This window comes from Moschus berezovskii, chromosome 7 (genome assembly GCF_049115385.1).
Source record: "Moschus berezovskii isolate FMDL1 chromosome 7, NW_MosBer_1.0, whole genome shotgun sequence".
Classification (NCBI taxonomy): Eukaryota; Metazoa; Chordata; class Mammalia; order Artiodactyla; family Moschidae; genus Moschus; species Moschus berezovskii.
This window is the reverse complement of record NC_142466.1, coordinates 5,722,716-5,738,150: the sequence shown is the minus strand read 5'-3', so window position 1 is coordinate 5,738,150 and position 15,435 is coordinate 5,722,716. Positions and strand designations below refer to the sequence as shown.

Below are 15,435 nucleotides of genomic sequence, written 5' to 3'. Positions count from 1 at the left end.
ATTAAGGGGAAAACATACTTTTAAAATCATTTTTCTCTATAAATTGGAAGAAGTGTCAAGCATACCTGTGTTTATCGATGACCGTTTTCCTAATTTTTTAAATTCTATTTTTATTTATTTGACCGTCTGGCTTGTGGGATCATACCTCTGGAACTTGTGGGATCATACTTCTGGAACTTGTGGGATCATACCTCTGGAACTTGTGGGATCATACCTCTGGAACTTGTGGGATCATACCTCTGGAACCAGGGATGGAAGCTGCACTGCCTGCAGGGAAAGCACAGAGTCCTAACCACTGGACCCTCAGGGAAGTTCCTTGTTCATTATTTTAATTTGATGTTTGCCCCTGAGTGAATACTAAGCATCTCACGGTGCTGTGCCGTGCAGTGCAGGTCGCTTCAGTCATGTTTGACTGTTTGTGACCCTACAGACTACAGCCCGCCAGGCTCCTCTGTCCATGGGATTCTCCAGGCAAGAATACTGGAGTGGGTTGCCATGCCCTCCTCCAGGGGATCTTCCCAACCCAGGGATCAAATCCACATCTCCTGCATTGGAAAGAGGATTCTTTACAACTGGCGCCTTGGGGAAGCCCAAGCATCTCACTAAAGCTCTTTAAATAATTCAGGAGGGTGACCCTGCCATTGGTGCTCTGAGTGGTCCAGGGCTTCTGCCTCTCAGGCCCCCCTGCATCCCCACCCCTACCTCTCTTACAGCTCTGATTTCATTGATGTTATGAGAATAGGAGTGTGTTGATATTTTAAGCAAATCTGACTCTGCTTATGTCACCCTAAACCACAAAATGAACTTTGATTGGTTTTCATTAGTGTTTACTTTTTGATGAAATTTTTGAAACCTTTCCAGCTCTTCCTTTCCTGGTGTGCCCATATGTGCATAGTTAATTCAAGGCAGAGCTGAAAATCGATTACTAAATTTTAGGTGCAGAGGGACAGTTGTACTCTAGTCAGCAAACTTCCCCATAAAGGGGCAGATAATCACTGGACTGCTCGGCATGGGGAAGGCATTTACCAACAGCCATTATACAGATAATTTCCCTTAAAAACTGTACAACTAGGGCTTCCCTGGTGCCTCAGTGGTTAAGAATTCACCTGCCAATGCAGGGGACACAGTTTCGATGATCCCTGATCTGGGAAGATCCCAGATGCTGAGGAGCCACTGAGCCCGTTCACTGTCACTGTTGAGCCTGTGCTCTGGAGCCCGGGAGCCACAATTACTGATCACACGTGCTGCAGCTACTGAAGCCCTCGTGCCCTGGAGTCAGTGCTCCGCAGCGAGAGGAGCCACCGCAACGAGAAGCCGAAGCAGCGCAGCAAAGACCCAGTGCAGCTAAAAATAATAAATTAAAAAAACCAACCCTCCCCCCAAAAAAGACTGCAAAACTGGCAGGCCCGGCTTAGAAAGAAAAAGTCTGAGGGGGAGCCAAGACTCCACCCCATATCACGACCGCAGAGCCCACACTGTTCGTCTCACACTTGTGGTTTTAAAGAGGTGCCACCTGATGGGATCCGGTTGTCTCAATCAGGTGTCACTTATAAACTTCTTTCACAGTGAAAGAGAAAATAATAGCAGGAGGGCATATATAGTCCAGGTTTAATCTGTGACCCTGATATTGCTGCTGAAACATGCACAGGACTCAGGAAAGCGCTTATAATGTGGATGGAAGGAGAGGTTTCTACGTGGCCCAAACTCACCAGAATAGTATGCCTCAGAGATTTGTGTTATTCAACCAACGCCCAAATTAAGAGGCTGTAAGCAAAGAAATACAACTGCAGACATCTCCATTACAGTCCCGAGGTTTCATGGCTTGTTCCCTACAGTGCTTCTGGCACCTGTGTGTTGGTGAGAAGACACACAAAATGCAGCACACCACGAGAGCTGGGGGCAGCACAGAGGGGGCCGGTGGCCCAGGTCACAGGAGGCGCTGCTGCTGCCACTCAGAAGCTGCAGGAGGAGCTGGGTTGGGCCTCTCGGTGCCCTGGTGGATGAGGGTGACCTACGACTGGGAGGTGGGCATCTTCAGGACCCCCTACACCTACGACAGGGGCAGCTACTCTAAGGCACCTCAAGAGCCCCATCTGTGATCCCTGTGCCTGACACACAGTGAGCAGAAAAACATAAAAACCTTGAAGTCTGGAGCAGAGAAAGGTTTATTGCAGGTCCTGTAAGGTGACAGGTGGCTTCTGCCTTAAAAACTCCAAAAGCTCTCAGCAGAGCCCACATCTCGGAAAGGGGAAGGAGGGCGTGGTGAGCTGTGGCAAATGTCTTGGTGTCAGAGCCTATGTTTTTGAGGCAGGGCACCATCACAGTGCTCTTGTAAATGTCCACCAAACCAACTTTCCTCTCTGATCTGACAAGAAAGGCCAGGTCCCCTGGCGCAGCTGTCACCCTCCCTTGCCCCAGTCCTGGCCAAGAGAAGGCAGAGCTCAGCTGGTGCCTCTCAGGGCCAGGTCCCCTACCCTATCCAGTGGTCATGGCTGAGGGAGCTGGGCACCTAGGACCCAGCTGGCCTCAGGCTCCTCAGGACACCCAGACGTGGGGGCAGGTTCCATGCAGATGGATGATGCCATCAGATCACAGAGGCGGGGATGAAGAGAGGGTCGCTGCCACCTGGAGGCCTGGGCTTGGCTAGCAGCCTTGGTGAGGCTCCAGAGCCTGCAGGACACAGCCCCCAGATTGCTCCTGGGCCCCCAGCTCACCCGCTGGCCTGAGGCTGGGTGAGAAGACTGACCTGCCTCTTATCTCACTGCTCAGCCTGACGACCACCGCTCCCCTGACGGCTGGCTGGATGGACCACTAAGGGCTGCTCACTGACTGGGCCTGGGTCCCTTCACGCCTCCGACTCTGGGCCTGCTGTGAGATGACGGCGTGTCCCCGCGGCCCTTGCCTTTTCCCTCCTCCCGCTTCCACTCCGTCGTGGAGGAGTTGCGGGTGGCAAGAGGTCGGGCTCGCTGAGGGCGGTGGTGCTTTCTGTGTGGGTCGCAGCGCTCCGAGGGCAGCTGCCCGCTCCGGGGTGGAGGATGGCGACGTCGGAGCGCATGGCTTGGTCAGGCGCCGGGAGGCCACAGGGAGGAAGGGCGGCGGAGGTGAACAGGGCCGGGCACGGCCCCCGGGCCCCCTGGGCGGCGCCGGGCGAGGCTGGGGCGGCGGGGCGCGCCCAGAGGCCGCGGGGCTCGCTGCGCCGCCGCGCGGAGTGCTCACACCGGCCTGCAGTCGCCTCCTGTCTCTCCCTCGCTTTACCGGGAATCAAAATAAAGCGGCTTTATGGGGGCAAAAGCGGAAAGAAAACGCAGCTCGCTGGAAAGCCAGCGAAGCGGGCGCTGCCCGCGGCGTGGCCGGCGGGCGAGTCCGGGCGAGGCTCCGCGCGTCTGGGCGTCTCTGCCCGCTCTGCTCCCCTTTCTGCGGCAAGCAGACGCTCCTCAGGGTCCCTCCGCTTTCCGCCATCTCCGCGTCTTCCCTGTCAGTGGTTTAGTCGCTTGTTTTCCTCGAGAGCCTGTGGGTCCAGCCTCCTCAGGAGGAGAAACCTCTCCTGCGGGTTTTGGTCACTCACCCTTTCCCAGCGTGAGAAGCGGCCGTGACTTCCGTTGACAACTGTTTGTTCCTCGCTGACTATACAAAGAAGAAGGTGAGCCAGGCAAGGTTCGTCCTCTGTCGGGAACCTTGATCCAGGAAGAGGGCTCAGACAAGGTCAGAGGAACCAAAGAGGAGGGGGGAGGGACGTGGTGATGGCTACTGACAGGGGCGATCCGACGGTGGGAGAAATCACACAAGTTTGGCCATGTCGCTCCTTTGCTCCCTTTTCCCCAGTGGGGCCCCCGCCCCGGTAAGAGGAGATCCACATGTAGGAGGCAGGCTCCCTGTGCACTCCTGGGTGGCCAGTGAGACATGAATTCTCGGGTCTCATGCCCCACGTCACTCGGACAGGTCCAGTGTCCCTGTGGCCAGCCGTCCCCTCCCTGCTGTGAACAGCTGTATTCTTCCACATCCCCACGCTTTGCACATGCAGATTCTTTGCCCTTCCTGTCTGTTCTGTGTTACCAACTCCAGCTCCTGGAAAACTATACTTAATTTCACTTTTTGTTGACCGCCCAGTCAATCAAATCCACTCCTTCTTCTGAGGGCTTCCCTGGTGGCTCAGTGGTAAAGAATCCACCTGCCAATGCAGGACTTATAGGTTTGATCCCTGTGATAGGAAGATCCCCTGGAGAAGGCAGTGGCAACCCACTCCAGTATTCTTGCCTGGAGAATCCCATGGACAGAGGAGCCTGGCGGACTATAGTCCCCACGGTTGCAAAGAGTTGGACATGACTGAGGGACTCAACAACAACCTTCTTTGCAGGTATTTTGCTATACACTCATTTTATTGACTATAAGTATGAGTTAAGAGCCCTGTGAAGGTTAGGAAAGCAGGTGTGTGTGACAGGTGTGTGACAGCCTCCATGTGGCAGACATCTGGCAGGGTGTAGCTTATGATCATGGCAGTTGAGGAAGAACCAACGTGGTGTTTGAACCGGCTTTGAGTCCTGGGTGGGATTTGACAGGAGAGGGAGCCACACAGCCACGGCAGATGCAGACCTGTCTGTGACCTCCTTTTGCTCTCAGCCCCTGGCCCCAAGCTCCTCCCTGGGCTGGGATCTCTTCAGTGAGGAGGCGTTCTGCTCTTTGCCTGGTTTTGTCACCTGTCTTATCAGTGGTCACTCAACGCCTGGGCTCTGCTTTCTGAGAAGGACTTGATAAAGTAATCAGTGTTGCGTGTTCATAGCCATTAACAAGTACACACAAAATATATATAGGTGTTACTGTACAAAAACAAAAGTGGTAGGTCTGAAAAAAAATCCTTATCTATAGAGACAGTGATTTTTATGGCTTTCATTACCATCAGGGAAAGTTTGTAGTGAAAATATTCAAAACCAGATAGACATTCCTTTTCTGGCACCTCTACTATTAGATGAGGGGAATTCTGTGAGTGTTGATACCCTTCATCATGGGTCCCAGCAAGTTCAGAGTTAAATTCTGAGTCATAGAAATACAAATGTTTTTAGTCAAAGCATGTTTCTGTCTTACTTTCTTATTCATCAGCAATGATTCTCTGAGTGCCTACTACATGCCTCTTTGGAAGCTGGGGACACAGCCATGAGGAAAGGGGGCTTCTCTGCCCTAAGGAGCTGCCATTTTAATAGGGAAAAATAAAAAGTGGAAGGGCTTCTCTGTTGGCTCAGACAGTAAAGAATCTGCCTGCAATGCAGGAGACCCAGGTTCGGGAAGATCCCCTGGAGGAGGGAATGGCAACCCACTCCAGTACTCTTGCCTGGAGAATCCCATGGACAGAGGGGCCTGATGGGCTATAGTCCATGGGGTCGGGAAGAGTCAGATATGACTGTGCGACTGTACACACACACAAAAACTAGGAAACAGAAAATGTCAGGTTCTGATTTCTTAGGCTTGGTTTGGTCGTCAATCTTTTGTTAGTTGATCTTGGGAAATTGTAATGTGTTTTCATCCGTCGGATCATCTTCCAAAGTTGTTAGGGAACAAGTGAAGCGGGACGGGCTGGATGGGTGTTTGCAGGCTGCCATTGGTGTCCACAGACCTCGGCTGTTCCCACTGTTGGGGCGGGGTGACCGTGATAGCAGGAGGACACTTCAGGCTAGCGGTGCTTCCGACTCTTGAGCTGTGCAGTGGAGGAGCTGCGGGCGCCCTCCTCCAGCCGGTGATGATGACAGTCACACGTGATGCCAAACCCTCAGTCATGAGCAAACACTCGGTAAAGCACAGGTTGGGGGGGTCTGAAAACACTAGGAGGCATTGTAGCTGCCTGTCCGGCCTGACCTTTGGCAGGCAGCTGTCCTCAGCTGGTGTATCCCAAGGAAGCCCTGCTGTCAGGGCTAACTCCCGTGGTCACCTGTCGTTGCATCCCTGTGCATATTTCATCCATTCTTAAGGAATTTCATGCCACTCAATTTATAGGCTATTTCTCACTGTTAATTTTATGGTGCACAAATTCTCCCTAAGTTCACATTATCTGGTCTGTTGGACCCATATTCAACTATGAAATATAGAGCCTATAAGTAAGTTTTCACTGAACATTTAATATTTCTTATGCATATCACCTTCTGACATAAGCAAGTTTATCTTCTTAAATTGTCTCAGCATTGCTATCTTGGTGTTTGGGAAATACTTATTTTTAGTTCCTCAACACGTAATAGACATACAGATGTATATGATTCACAGATGAATGCACAATAGAAAAGACAGATAGATTTTAAAATTATGAATAACATTTGTGTTTAGAGTTACTGACCTTGGGGTGTCATTATCTGAAAACACGATCTAAGCTATCCAGGATAACCCTCTATTTTGTGGGTCAGAAAAGACTTGTGGACAACTCCTGCACCGCCTCCAGAGGCAAGCACATTGGCTGTTGAAATGTATTGATTAAAAAATTCCCTGACTGAGAGGTTGAGGAAGACAAAGCACCTCATGAGAAGCAACAGAATCTTGGAGGGAGAAGAATTCAGTTGCAAACAATAAAAGCTCGCCTTCCCCAAGGAATGCCATTTCCACCTTTTGAGCTGAAAGCTTTCTCATACTGAGGATCTGACTTGCAGTGGTTGGACAGATCAGCTTTACAGTGCTATGAAAGTGATAGGCCTTCAGTAGAAATTATATGTGGAATTTTGAACTTGTTTCTTTTCCCAGGCTAGTGACATAATCCCATCCTCTCTGGAGATGCTGGGAAGTGGCCACTGTGCCCAGTCAGCCCCATGAACATGAGGGTAAACAACTGATGTACTTACAACCCTTCTGGACCCAGACAACCCTGCTGCTTTTCACTGTCAGTTCAGTAGTCAATGACTTACACAAGATATGCAACATTTTATTGAAAAGCAGGCTTTGTGTTAGATGGTTTTTCCCAACTGCAGGCTGATGGAAGTGTTCCCGGCACACTGAAGGTGAGACAGGCCAGAACCTGGCGCCCTTTGCTGCAGTGCTTGCATCTGGACAATCGTCTCCTCCAGCAACAAAATACGAACTATAAGGGCCTAAAAATAACTGCATGATTGGTTGGGGCAAATTATGGATGTGCATGCTCAGTCGCTTCAGTCATGTCCGCCTCTTTGTGACTTTATGAACCATAGCCCACCAGGCTCTTCTGTCCACGGAATTCTCCAGGCAAGAATACTGGAGTGGGTTGCCTTGCCCTCCTCCAGGGGATCTTCCTGACCCAGGGAGGGAACCCACTTCTTTTACATCTCCACATTGGAAGTCAGGCTCTTTACCGCTAGTGCTACCTGGGAAGCCCTAAATTATGGATGGCAAGATACAAAGACCCCACAAAGCCCAAATGCCACTTCTGAAGTATTTGAAACAAAAGCAGTTACTGGACATGCCCTCTGCACACACCAACACCAGAGGGGTGGGCAAACCACCTAAGCCACCCTTCCAGCTCAACCCCTGGACACACCACCACCCTCACCCCATATAACAGAGCAGCTTGACCACCTGCTTAGGGAGCAGGTGAGCACGGGAGCCAGTTGTTTGTTCTTGGTTCCTGCTACTGCAGCAGAGAATTTCTCCTCAGGCCTCTCATCAATCTCTATTGATTAAGGAGGCTGAGAGCCCTGGTTAGTAACAAAGGTGGGCTGGGCCGGTAGGTAAGTGAGGTGTATTCAAGGCATTTTCAACTTGGGATGGGTGTGCCAGGAGCGAGCCCCATGTAAGTCCAGGAAAATCAGTAGTGAATCATTGGATCCTGAGAATAATAGGGTAAACACTGTTTTTCTTTTGATTATTTTGATTATCCAACCTATGGTATAAAAACATCCAATTGTTTGGCCAAATTTGAACCGGCAAGAAATAGACTTACAGTTGAAACCTGCATGGATCTGCCACATTGTCTTTTCCAAGTGAGCACAGTACGGATGTTTCCTTGAATGATTTAGATGAAGGGAGCACTTTTGCAGTAATTTACGGAGAAGGCAATGGCAAGCCACTCCAGTACTCTTGCCTAGAAAATCCCATGGGTGGAGGAGCCTGGTGGGCTGCAGTCTGTGGGGTCGCTAAGGGTCGGACATGACTGAGCGACTTCACTTTCACTTTTCACTTTCACACATTGGAGAAGGAAATGGCAACCCACTCCAGTGTTTTTGCTTGGAGAATCCCAGGGACGGGGGAGCCTGGTGGGCTTCCGTCTATGGGGTCACACAGAGTCGGACACGACTGAAGTGACTTAGTAGTAGCAGCAGCATGAAATAGTTTGCAGGTATTGATAAGCTACTACAATTTTGAAGGGGGAAAGTCTTTGATGTTAGAAAAAGACTGACAGGCAGCAAGGATCACTCAGTATCCTGAACCACAGGGGCCAGGTCCTTTAGAGAGTTCAGACAGTGGCGGAAACATTTCACAGGGCATTTAAAAGTACACAGATACTTAGATATAAATACATAGGAAGGTTGCAAGAGTGGGAATCAGGCGGTGGGCGCTGATTACGTCTGTGGTGGGTAAGGAGTCATGCAGTTAGGGGAATCTTTGGTTGCTGTTATCTTTGGGGTGGGAGTGGAAATTCTGAATGATTTCAATATTTAATTTAGCATTTTGTTTCTGTTTTTTTCCTATTTAAACAATTACTAAAAGTATTAAAAACTATTAGTACAAAGATTCAGGACTAAAAATACTTTAGAACCCAAACTATAAAAATCAAATTTGAACAAGCTTTAAAACATTTTTTTTTCTTGTTCTGGAAGCACGCGCAGTTCCTATATGAAATTTCTTCCTTCTGTTGAGTTAACTTTTTTAGGTTAGGTCCAACATGGAGCTGCTCCTGCCTGGGGCCCATGTCAGCAGACTGAAGCATGGGGAACTTCTGTGTCCTTAAGGACACTCTCTGCTTAGTCACTTAGTTGTATGCAACTCTCTGCGAGTCCGTGGACTGTATTCCACCAGGTGCCTCTGTCCATGGGATTTCCCAGGCAAGAATACTGGAGAGGGTTGCCATTTCCTTCTCCAGAGGATCTTCCTGACCCAGGAATCAAATCCATGTCTCTAATATCTCCTGCATTGGGTTCTTTACCATCTGAGCCACTGGGGAAGCCCAAGATTACTGGAGTTGGTAGCCTATTTCTTCTCCAGGGGAACTTCCCGACCCAGGAATCGAACCGGGTCTCCTGCATTACAGGGACACTCTGCTTGAAATATTTGCATGTGGTCAGTCAGCCCCAAGCCAGGCCAGCGCTGGCTTCCCAATTTATCTCCTTGCTCATCTCACCCCAAACAACAGTGTCTCTGCAACCCCAACCAATCAAGTTATTTCCATTTTTCTCTTCCCTGTTCTCTTCCTGTAAAGCTTCGTGCCTTCCTCCGTAGGGTGCAGCTCTTTCAAAAGAGGCTGTCCTCTTCATGAAGGGTTAAACAAAGTGTGTTTATATTACCTCAGTTGTCTTCTGTAATCATCATTTATTTGTTTTTTAATTTCTCCAAGTATTTAAAGAAGTTTTTATTTTATTGGGTCTTCCCAGGTGGCGCTAGTGGTAAAGAATCTGCCTACCAATGCTGGAGACCTAAGAGATGCAGGTTCCATCCCTTGGTCAGGAGGATCCCCTGGAGAAGGAAATGGCAACCTGCTCCAGTTGCCATTTTCTTGCCTGGAAAATCCCTTGGCTGAGAGAGGAGTCTTATGGGGTACAGCCCATGGGGTCGCAAAGGGCTGGACACGACTGAGTGCACACACACACCTCTGTACACAATTGCTTCACAGTGTTGTGCTAGTTTCTGCTGTACAACAAAGTGAATCAGCTATGTAATCATCATTTTAATCAATCCTCCCTTCCTTCCTTTCTTTGTAATGTTCTTTTTACCAAGGGCCCTATAGGACAAAAGGCAAATATGAAAACTTTATTAAACCCTGTTTGATGCAAAAAAAATGCACAACAATTTTATCAACTATTTCTTAATAAACACATGTGGATTCCACTCTTTCCTAGTCTTTAAGCAAGTTGTCAGCACAGGGAGGCATGGCATATTTTTTTCTCCAACTTTAAATACTCCCAGATAGTATATTGTATCTCAGCTTCAGAGACATAACATAATAGCTGGTTTCATACCCACAACAGTTATATGAAGTGTTTCCAGAGAAAGTGTTTGCAGTTACTGGTGTCCTCTTCAGATACCATCTTATCCACCATATTGAATCTGTGGGAGCTGCTCTACTGGAATTTGACTGGGGCACGGCCGTTGCTTCCAGATGCCTGAATTACTGGCTAGAGCTCAGATATCACAATTCCCTTTGATGTCTCACACACACACACACACACACACACACACACACATATCAGTGAGGTGCAGGCTCTTGTCTTGGCTTTGGAGATTTCAGCTGGTATCTCTTTAAGTATGTGTCGGATTTATTTTGAATCTTGACTAATTCTACCCTCTACATTTAAACAAAAATGAGGTAAAGAAATCAAAGTGATTGTAACTGTCCCATGTAATCCAGATTTCTTTTCTACTGTTAAGTATGCTCTGACCCTTTCAGCTTTAGCAACACACGGTGGTTTGGACGGAGCTGAGATGGGGACCCTAAGTCACACTAGACATGGAAATGCAGAAGGACAGATCTGTGTTCTAGGAAAATGTAATCATGTATTCACAGAGTACATATTGCCTTAATGAATCTCTTAGGCCTTGTCTTCTGTTTATAATGGAGGAGGAAATGACAACCCACTCCAGTATTCTTGCCTGGAGAATCCCATGGACAGAGGAGCCTGGTGGGCTTCAGTCCATGGGGTCCCGAAGAGTGGGACCCCACTGAGCACACATGGGGATGGGCTATTCGCAATAATTTGTCTGATAGACTCTGATGTTTAAAATCTGGGTAATGGAGGTGGGTTCTGTCTTTGAGGAAAAAGTATATTGGAAAGTGTATCTATCCTGTAATAAGGATTTCATATCTGCACATTCATGATCGAGGGAACTTGGTCAGTGTTATATTGTCAGGCAGTGGGCTCTGGGTGTGGACACATTATTCATACTGGAGTGGGTTGCCATTGCCTTCTCCAATACTAAAAGGTAATTAGTATTTTTAGCAAATGTTGAAAAGGTAACATGAGCTTGAAATTGTTCTGTATCAACATCATCTATTGGATTCAAGACAATTTAATGTGTAACTTACAACAACATGATATAAAATTTTACTGTAAAGCTTAAATTTGACTGTACTATAGTTTCCTTTGATAAGCTTTATCTTTTTTAAAAAAAGGCAAGCTTTGTGCATAGATACAATTTAAAATGTCTGCCTTTACTCTCAACATTTGAAAAGTTCTCTGAAAGTGTAATTAACAACTTAAAATGTTACTACAACCTAAAGTATATCATTTGAAGCCATTTGTAGTTAGCTTAAGTATAGGCAGGGTTCAAATTAACAGCATTCTTACTTTCTGTAAAACAAAGCACAGACTTGATGAATGCTGACTCCATCATTACATTTGATCCTTTTGGAATGAATAGCACCAATTTAGTTTAAGATTATTACAGACAAGGCAGCTCTCTGACAGCATAGGTAGAAACAAAGCCTGCAGGTGAATCTTACATGGTCTCTGTTCTTGAGATAAGTTCAGAATTCCCATTACTTTTTCTTTCCAAATAAAAGAGAAATCAAGACATCTTCTAAACAGTGCTATATCTTCTGGCAAACGACTATAATGTTTTTGCTGCTAAGTCACTTCAGTCGTGTCCGACTCTGTGTGACCCCATAGACGGCAGCCCACCAGGCTCCCCCGTCCCTGGGATTCTCCAGGCAAGAACACTGGAGTGGGTTGCCATTTCCTTCTCCAATAATGTTTTTAGCACTTAATAAAGAGTTTAAAAATACTGCCTTACTAGTTAGTACATTAAGACACATTTTACAGACCTTTCCGATCCTTGGCTCCTCGAGGACCCCCCGAAGGTGATGGCTCTCAGACGACCGTTTCTTCTTTCCCGGGGGAGCGGAGGTGGCCTCGTCTCTTCGTGACACACTGCTTGGTCCGTGGTCACTTTGAGGCAGCTGTGGCCTCAGATCCCATCTGTCCTCATCCACTCAGCTATATTTGGTAACTGAATCATGTTTCCGCAGACGGCCCTGGCCAGGGATTCCAGCAGCCCGGCTCCGAGGGCTGGGTTCTTAGAAATTAAAGGCTCTAGGTGTAGAGGGAACTATATTTATGGATCTAATAAACATGGGATTTACGCGTTTCTCCACTCTCTGACCTTGTGACTGGAGATCGCCACCTGTCTTCTGAACATGTTCTCCATCAATTAAAAGGTGCAGCGTGTGAATCTAAGGGGAAGCAGTGGCCCTCTTAAGGAAGGCGCTTCTGACTATAGCCTTCTGCTCCGTGCATTTAACTCGGCCATGTGGTAGACTATCCAAAAATATCCAGTAGCTGTTCAGAAATTAAGGCACCTGTCAAATGGAGAGGAGAGCCCCCCTGATCTCTCACTTCAATTTGTTAACTAAAAATTATGATATGACTTTGTGTGTGTGCAGGACATACAGCCAGGATTGAGTAGACATGAGATAGACATGAACACACCGGAGCCTGAATCTACACACATTGCAGTGCTGAGCACTGAGTCCAGGGCTTCGCACATCCTCACCGTCTAGCAAGTTTCTGCTGGTGGAGTAAATAGACGTTGAACAGATATTGTTCAGGACAACTCTGACCTCTCTTACACTTGAAGAAAAATGTCTCATTACTTATTCTATAATATCACATTGTAACATGTTCTAATGTTTTGAACTTCCAAAGAACAAAACAGAAAGATTTCTGTTCCAAGGTCAGGCAGCAGAGTCAAATAGAAGGGGCAGAAAATAAGCACACAAAAGCTCCTGGTGAAGTTAATTTGGAAATGAAGTGCCACTTCTTCCTTTGTCTGGATAATATTGTTTTAGTTAATGCAGGTTCTTATTTAGATAAATTTTTTCTTTTCTTTATTAAAATATTTTATATTTTAAAAACTTAAAAAAAATTTTATTGGGAGATATTTACTTCCAAAGAAATTTTTTTCTGATGGTGGAACACTTAGAAAGGGCTCCTCTTACAGTTTCCTTTACAGGCAGTTCTTCGGGTCCTTTCTAATCAGTCCTTGAAAACAGGCACATTCCTCGGCTGTTTCAATGCCTTGGGGTAGGTGGGGGGTGGGGTGGCTGGCAAAAACAAAAGCGTTTATGTTTTCTTCTTACTAAAACCCTTAAGATAATAGTAAAAACCCAGAAGGATAAGAGGTGGGAGAGAAGGCAGTAGAAGATTCTAGAAATGGACAGAATGGCTGGGAAGTAGCTAATACACAGATGAATGGGCTAATTAAATTGGGAAGTTAAGTGCCTGCAGGAGGAGGTACTTTGAGGAAGCAGTGGTTTGTTCAGAATTACAGAAAGACTGGAATTGGAGGCACCTGGTCCCACCCTGAACATCATTTTAATTGGCAAGTCTTGGTGTTGCTGGAGTGGGATTTGACTGGAAGACCCCCCCACCGAACAGTCAGACCTGCAGCTATTTCCACGCCCCGCAGACCACCCTTAACCCTTGGAGAGGACAGGAGCTGTGTTCTCTGAAGTGTACAAGACAGTCCCCGGGGCTGGAGTCACAGCACAGCAGAAGGAAAGGGTGAGGCCCAGATAAAAATTTCTGGGAGCTGGGTGGGGAGAAGGAACAGGGGCTTGGACTAGTGTCCTATTTCTAGAACAGAGGAATGATGGGAATGTGGAAAAACAGTAACATTCGATACAGCTTGGCATTGCTGTGTCTGTGACATGAATATCTGTACTTCTGGTGTCTAAAAATGTCATGATCAAAAATTAAAGAAAACCTCTGTTGTGTCCTGTGGCAAAGTGCAAGTTGATAGGAATCAAAATGTTGTGCCCTCTCTAGGGTGTTACCTTAGTTAAGGAAAGAGTTGCTGAGAGCAAGGAGGCTGGTGGTTACAAAGGCCAGTGGACAATGAATGCAGTAGCGATCTCCTCCCCTGCCCCTTCTCCCCCATTCTCTCCTCCTCCTCCATTTTAAGATAAATGGATGCTAACTGTATGACCCAAGCTTCATCCCAACGTTTTAACAGATTTTATTTTTGTATTAATAGTAAATTATTCAGGAGGCACCGGGTGATTTTTCTGTCTGCACCAGACCGCACCAAGGCAATAACGTGTAAATCCTGGCTTCATTTTAAAACCCACCTAAAGTGTGTGCTGGGACAGCCACACTTGTACTAATAGTTTTCTCTTATTAACACATTACCAAGAAGATGCACATTCTTGCAGTTTTTAGGAAGAGAAGAGAAGGGAGTGTAGTCCAGTGAACATTCACCGGACAGAATGACAAAAAGAAGCATAACGTATTACTGTTAAGTTAGTGGCTCACCCTTTTCCATTGTGGAATCATTCACAAAGGAATGAAAATACATTTCCCCTTCCTCTTTCTAGCAGGTATAGCCAAGTTTTATGATCTTTAAGGTGCCTTGGTCACAGGAGACAATTCAGACCTTTTTGTAGAAATGAAAAGTTACCAGTTGCAGGTGTGAAAACCATCAGAGCAGCTGAAGTTGATGTGTAGGATGGGAACAGTATTGTTGGTGTATCTGCAGGCAGGTGGGGGCTGGGGCTTCTGGGGAAGATGCCTTCTCAGAGCCTGGAGGGACAGAGGGGTGGCAGGTTCTGTGATAGCCCAGGAGGCTGATGACAGCACTGTGGCCTGGTGGCCGAGTGGCAAAGGTGGATCCTCCGCCTGCCGATGGACTCCAGGCAGACAGTCTCACCGTGAATCTTAGGTGAGTGTGCTGTTTCTCAGCCCGGAGGGAGGCCTGGCCCACATGTCCCTGGACTGCCAGGTTCCGAAAGGCCTGGAAGCCATCAGACTGTAAGAAGAACAAAGAAATAAAAAGATAGCTTGTGGTCCTGAGAAGCATCAAAGATAGATATGGTTTTATTCAAAATGACTTTTCCTGAATAACATGAGCATGGAGCAAACCATGCTTGTTTAGCAGGTATTATAAGAATTGGGACACAAAAGTTCTTTTCCTTAGAAGAGACTCTTGACCAAGGCTCTCAGTTATCATGGGAAGGGTCTGGGGATGTTAAGGATGCGACCTGTGTGTACACAGTCATGCCATGTGAGGGCTACTGTTATTTACTGTCAGAGCCATTTCTGTGAGCGCACAGTCAGATGTGGGGTCGTGACCCCGCCACTGGTCTCACTTAGTTCATCCTCCCAGTGGCTTCTTCTTGCTGTAACAGTCCCTGCTCTTTCCAAGGCCTGCACTGAGCGGCCCGCCCTTTGTTCTCGGGTAAGCCTCCGGCTCTGGCCCTCCCGGCGTGTGGCCGTGTCCTCGGGACGTTAGCCCCGCTGTCTGTGTTCCTGCCAGGCGCACTCCACCTGCCTGGGCCGGGCTAGC

General features: G+C 47.5%; 1 protein-coding gene and 1 pseudogene across 4 annotated transcripts in view; one reads left to right on the top strand and one right to left on the bottom strand.

The window, feature by feature from the left end:
- The window catches only part of PALLD (palladin, cytoskeletal associated protein), a 367,111-nt gene extending 355,041 nt beyond the window's left edge, over positions 1–12,070 (bottom strand). For 3 of the 4 annotated variants that reach the window (XM_055427986.2, XM_055427989.2, XM_055427990.2), the window contains exon 1: positions 11,918–12,070. The gene's annotated coding sequence lies outside the window, so the exon portion shown is untranslated. Of the gene's footprint in view, positions 1–145; positions 268–11,917 lie in introns of all 4 variants that reach the window. The other variant, XM_055427988.2, reaches the window with a different exon arrangement.
- The window catches only part of LOC148777245 (uncharacterized), a 62,404-nt pseudogene continuing 48,969 nt past the window's right edge, over positions 2,001–15,435 (top strand).